This window comes from Melospiza melodia, chromosome 11 (assembly GCF_035770615.1).
Source record: "Melospiza melodia melodia isolate bMelMel2 chromosome 11, bMelMel2.pri, whole genome shotgun sequence".
Taxonomy (NCBI): domain Eukaryota; kingdom Metazoa; phylum Chordata; class Aves; order Passeriformes; family Passerellidae; genus Melospiza; species Melospiza melodia.
The window spans coordinates 29,136,526-29,142,525 of NC_086204.1; positions in this window are offsets into that span (position 1 = coordinate 29,136,526).

Consider the following 6,000-nt stretch of genomic DNA (forward strand, 5'->3'; position numbering starts at 1 on the left):
CATCAGCTCCAACTGCTCCTCACCACTGCCCGTTCCCCATTCTTGCCCATCCCTCCCTAAAATTCATTCACTGTTATTTATTTATATCCTTCATTACTGAGGGTGTTGGCTGAGGTTTGGTGGAGGAAGCACGAGGGGTGCAAGAGTGACCCTGTCCCACAAGGATGATGGCCGTGCTGGCAGTGGAGTGAGCACCACCTTCTGCTTTCTCCCTCCTTTCCTTGCACGTTTTCTTCCCCTCCAGCTTTCTGGCTTTCTCTTTCTTCCTGTGGGAGAAAAGGTCTCCATCAGCATCTAAGGAAATAAATCCCATTTATTATTTATCGCTATCAAAATGTGTCAGCCTGGCTCGGGACGCAGGAGGAATACACAATAGCCCCTCACAGAAATCAAAAAACTTTGGGTGGAAAAAGCCCAGGGTGGCGTTCAGGCAGGGAAATGCAGGTGCTTTGCCCTGCTCAGAGGGAGATCTGGCTCCTTAACCTCTTCCTTAAATGCAAATATTCCTGTTGATGCAAGTGGAGCAGCACTCACTGAGGCGATGGGTCTGCCCAACATCTGCTGAAGACCAGCCAAGACTGGGAATATTTATTGGTTCAGTGCTTCAGCAACGCTGTATTAATTGCAGCTGATGTTTTGATGGGCAGTTAGCACACAGGTATTGATGAAAATGGCACCACTTCATCTCAAAATTAACTGCTTGGCCATTCAGCAACAGGAGCTGATAAATTATGGCAATAAATTTGCCACGGAGATTTATGGCACCGTAATTCGGGCCCACAGGCACACTCTGGTGGGGACAGGGGCCATGGTCAACACCCTTCATTCCTCACCCACACACAGCCCCATGGGGATGTTCAAATGCTTCCAGAAATTTGGGTGCAGGAGTTTTGTAACCTCTCAGGTCTTGGTGCTCCTTTAAAATCAATGATGCTCAGGGGCCAAGGGGCCCTCCCTGCCACAGGAGGCATGGCCAAGTCTCCAGCAGCACAGGGGACGCTCTGAGCCACCTCCTCTTCCTCTGGATCAATGGAAACAGAGCTGAGCTTCACCTTATAAACCATGCAGTCATCCCACTTTCCTAAAAACCTTTGAGAAACAGAGCCAGGCTGCTGGTGCTGCAAAAGGGAAAGGTGTCGCTTGATTATTAATTGTAATATTGTTAGTAGTATTGATATTATTATTATCACCATCATCATCATCCTCTCACCAGTGCTGCACTCAGCATGTGCTTATTTACTTATTTATGTCCCATTCTACCCTCACAAAGCATTGCTGCCGTTCAGGGCAGCCCCAAAGCCACCCTTTTTTCCAGGCTTTTTTAGATTTTTATAAGATTTGCTCCAGGAGGGACACAATGTGTGGACAGGGGCTGCAGCCCACCCTGTGCCACCGAAATATTCATCTGCGGAGGATGAACGGCAGCTCCCTGCCTTGGGCAGCAAGGAAATTGGAAAATATCCCTATAAATGTGATTCATAGGACACAGCACCTGCCTGCACACTGCATTATCCAAACCCATTAGGGTGAGGGAGACGCAGCCAACTATTTTGGGATATGGGGTTTAATTCCCCCTCCCCATTGTTCCCTATTTCCCCACAGGAATTTCATATCCTGACACCTTTTTTCCCCTTCCAAAATTCTTCATGTTGTTACTGGATGGAAGAGGCCCAACTTTGAGAGAAACTTCAGCTGGATGTTGCATGTATAAATAAATGTGACAAATTTAATAGGGTAGGATAGGTATTTGAATTATTGATTGTTAAATATTTAAGCTGCAAGTCCCCATCCATCAGCGTGTGTGAGAAGGCTTGGGGCAGATTTATGATGCTGGAGTTTTCCTGGTTAGCTGGCACTTGGCATTTCTATTAATTATAGCCCACACATTCGGGTTTTTTTCAGGATTTGTTAGAAGTATTTATAAAAGATGTCCCTATTATACCATTTAAATATTGTTTGTGCAACTGGAACGTGTTTTCTATTGTGGATTAATACCCTGTTTGATTTAGGGGAAAATTAAATTAGAAGGTGTAAGTCTCGGGAGATAAATGCTTTAGCTGAGAAGGGTTTCCACCACTGGAAAGCACAAAGTTTTTCTTTTAGATATAAATATTTTGCTCCAGGTGTTTGCCTGGGTCTGCAGGTGGGTGGAAAGGCTTTAAAGCGCCCTTGGCGACAGGGAGTGGGAGAGGAGGCGCGCGGTGGGGAGGGGGCAGGATGGAATACATCCTATTTATTAATTTTAAGGGATTTCAGGCCTCCCCCTCAGACCATTTCCCCGGGAAGGACGCGAGCCCTGGGGCAGGAAGGGTCTGTGTGAGGGAGGAAACCGCCCGGGGCCGCCGGGTCAATAACGCGCCTCCAAAAAACCCCTCCCGAGGTCTGGGGCTGGTGATGGATTGTAATTGCTCAAGAAGAGCCATTACAGCCCTTGGGTCAATACTCTGCATTTCCAAAGTGCTTTAATTAATACATGTTTACATCAGGTACAGCAGGGACTTCTCTAGGCCAAGAAAGGTTTCAAACTTTCGTAATTTGGGCAGGGGGGGCTTGAGTTTAGTCTCTTCGTGCTTTATTGGCCCTTATAAATACACGTCTTGATGTCATGAGCTGCAAGAAAATCTTCATTCAGCAAGAGCAACGCATCCCCTCTCACTGGGGCAGTGGCCAGGGGGTCCCACAGGGCAAGAGGGGCCCCTGAGGCTTCACCAACTCCTCATCCTTCCTCTCCTGGTTGTTCCTTTAGAGTCACAAAAAGTTACCAGCATAGAGATAAATTCCTGCTGCTCCAGGGGAGTGAGGAATGCTGCCAGTGGGGAAGGCATCCAGGCACTCCAGATTATTTTGGAGAGGGTGAGCCACACCTCCAAAGCGTTTTTAAATCATGACTTCTGTTTTCAAGCCACAAGTCACCTGTCCTGCTCGTGGGACCTCAGGGCTCAGCCACCTCCTTCTGTCACCCACCTTCCCCCTGGGTGCTGCTGTGATCTGGAACATGCAATTAAATATATGAAGGATATTAATTAAATTTAAATATAATTAAATACAAGATAATTAAATAAGGAGGACGTGGACCTGCTGGAGCGAATCCAAGGGAGGCCACAGAGATGCTCCAAGTTCATCTGCTCTGGAGCCAGGCTGGGAGAGCTGGGGGTGCTCACCTGGAGAGGAGAAGGATCCAGGGGGAGCTCAGAGCCCTTTCCAGTGGCCAAAGGGGCTCCAGGAGAGCTGCAGAGGGACTGGGGACAAGTCATGGAGGGACAGGACACAGGGAATGGCTGGAAGCTGAAAGAAGGTAGATTGAGATGGGAGATGGGATATCAGAAGGAATTCTGGGCTGGGAGGGTGTGAGGCCCTGGCACAGGGTGCCCTGTGAAGCTGTGGCTGCCCCTGAATCCCTGGAAGTGTCCAAGGCCAGGTTGGAGCAACCTGGGATAGTGGAAGGTGTCCCTGCTATGGCAAGGGTGGATGAGCTTTAACATCCCTTCCAACCCAAGCCATTCTGGGATTCTGCAGCCACTCAGAGCTCGGTCTGGTGTTGGGATCACCAGGACATCACCCTGGTGGGTGGGGACACTGATTTACCTGCTGGAGCAATTCCAGGTCTGTGCCTTGCTGTGGGAACCAAAGGTGTTCCATCTCTCCTGAATGGGCAGGGCTGGGAACTGCCTGGCCTGGAGAGACCAGCAGGTACCTCTAAAAACGTAAACTCCATGAGCTTATTGATTCTTCTTTTTTTCCATTTTATTTTTTTTTCCCCCCCGTGCAACCACAAATTACAACCGGCGCTGCTAAAAATCACTGGCCTATCCACAAATTTTAATTAAAACCTAAATAAATCATGTTGGGCGCTGCACTTGCACACAGACAATGCGGGAGATGGCACACTCACAGCGGCCTGTCAGCGGCCGCTGACTAATGAGCCGCTGTGAAAATACAACCCCAAGGGCCGCAATTGAAAGCAGATTCCTCCCCTAACGAAGGGCACATGCGACCCCGCCGTGGCCATCGTGGCAGAAGGCACCAAAACCAGCTCTGGGGGCTTGGGAGGGGAACGAAAAATTTCGTGGAGGCTGCAGGCCGAGGTTTATTAAATAAAGCGCGGCGGGGAAACGCAATAGCGCAGCTGCAGCCTTCTCGCCCGGCGATGGAGTCATGTTTTCCCCTGTCCTTGCAGCAAACAATAACCATATGCTGGGTTTGTTACCAAATGTTTATTTTATTCCTTCATTAGTACACAACGAGGGCTTGGAAAAAAGAGGTTTCGTTGCTCCAAGCGCTCGGGAAGGGCTTTTAAGCAGGCCCCAGCTGTGCCGTGAGGAACTCGCGGGGCTGCCCGGCGCTGCTTGCTCAAGGTTGTGCTTTGCCATGTGTCACCACGTGTCCCTGTTGTTCCCCTGGATCCAGGGGTCCTGCCCCTGCATGGAGGAGCCAGGATGGATCCACAAATCACACGGTTCCTCCCACCCCAGGTCATGGCGGTGTGGGGAGGACAGCCAAGTGAGACCTAAAAAAAACCTCATAAACTCTTCTGTCTCTCAAACAAACTCTTCTCCTATGTTCTAGAAGCTGTTCTAGACATCTGACAGGGAACACCCAGGCCAGGAGACAATTCCTGGTTGTGCACTGGAGCAGAGAGGCCTTGCCAAGTGGTAAAGCCATGAGGTGCTGGTGGCCAGCACAGATGGGAGCCCCAAGATCCACAAAAAACCTCTCAAGATCCTTTCTTGTGGCTCACAAAAAGCCTTGGAAATGAAAGCTGATTGTGTGATGGAGCTGTGGTCTCAGAGCAGAGGCCTTGGCCCAGCTCTGCTCAGGGCACTCAGACTCACCTGTGGCGGAGTCCAGACTGACTCACCTGTCCCTGAGGCCAGAGGTGCCTTCAGGGATCCTCTCTCCCTTCATGGACCCCGTGCATGGATCACCCCCTTCATCCACAGACCACCACAGGAAGGTGTCCTCCCAAGGCCAGCATTCCTCTTCCAACCAGCAAATATCCACAAGTGTTTGGCAAAACCCCATTTTCTCAGGGAACGCATCCACCAAAGAGTTAAGGCAGACCTAAGTTTCAAAGTTTGGGGTTTTCCCTGTGAAAGGACTCAGAGTTTCCAGCCAAGAGCTGCATCTCCCACACAGGCATGGAGCTTGGAGCCACAGTTCCTAGAAAACACCCAACAGGATAACTCTCCCTGCAGCAAATGCTGCATTTCCATATAGAATCTCCCTGTGGCAAAGCATTTCCAGCGAAGAGCAAGGACTTGTCCTGCTCCCAAAGTACCCAAAATGGTGCTATTTCCACCAAGAATGATGCAGTTACCACCAAGAATGATGCTGTCTCTACCAAGAATTACTCTATTTCCACAGGAATGATGCTATTTCTACCAAGAACAATGCTATTTCCACTCAGTAAGGATGTTGGTTCTTTGGGGGAATGATGGAAACTCACCCCAAAGCATCCCAAGCAAGGAAATTCCTAGAAATGGGAGCTGGGCCACCTCACTTGCCTTTGCTTTTTGGCTTTTTTATCCCTCCCTTAAAGCTTCTTTGTGAAAAGAAATAAAAATATGGTATGTGTGTGTTGCTCCTGCAATTCAAAACTTGATCTTGACTCAGGAAAAGCTACCAAAAAAAAAAAAAATCAAACTCTCCCAACTGCTCATGGGAACAAGATGTGGAGCACATGAGGCTGTCCTGGGGAGAAAGTTTGCTAAAAATAACATATGCAGATTATGTACATGAAATGTTATGAAATATCAGCAGAGAAACCCGTGTGGAGGTTCAGGCTGCTGCAGCTACAGCTGAAATGGGCCAGATGAGGGACACACAGCACTGGGGGTGTCTGCAGCAGGACCAGAAGTGAGGCCAGCTCACCTCTACAGCCAGGGCTCAGTGGAATGGGGATTATCTTTATGATTTTCTGGCCAGGGAGGGTCAGGAACAGCCCCTGGGCTGCTCTGAAGCCCTGTACCTGCTCTGCGATTCTCCTAAATCAGAGCCGTT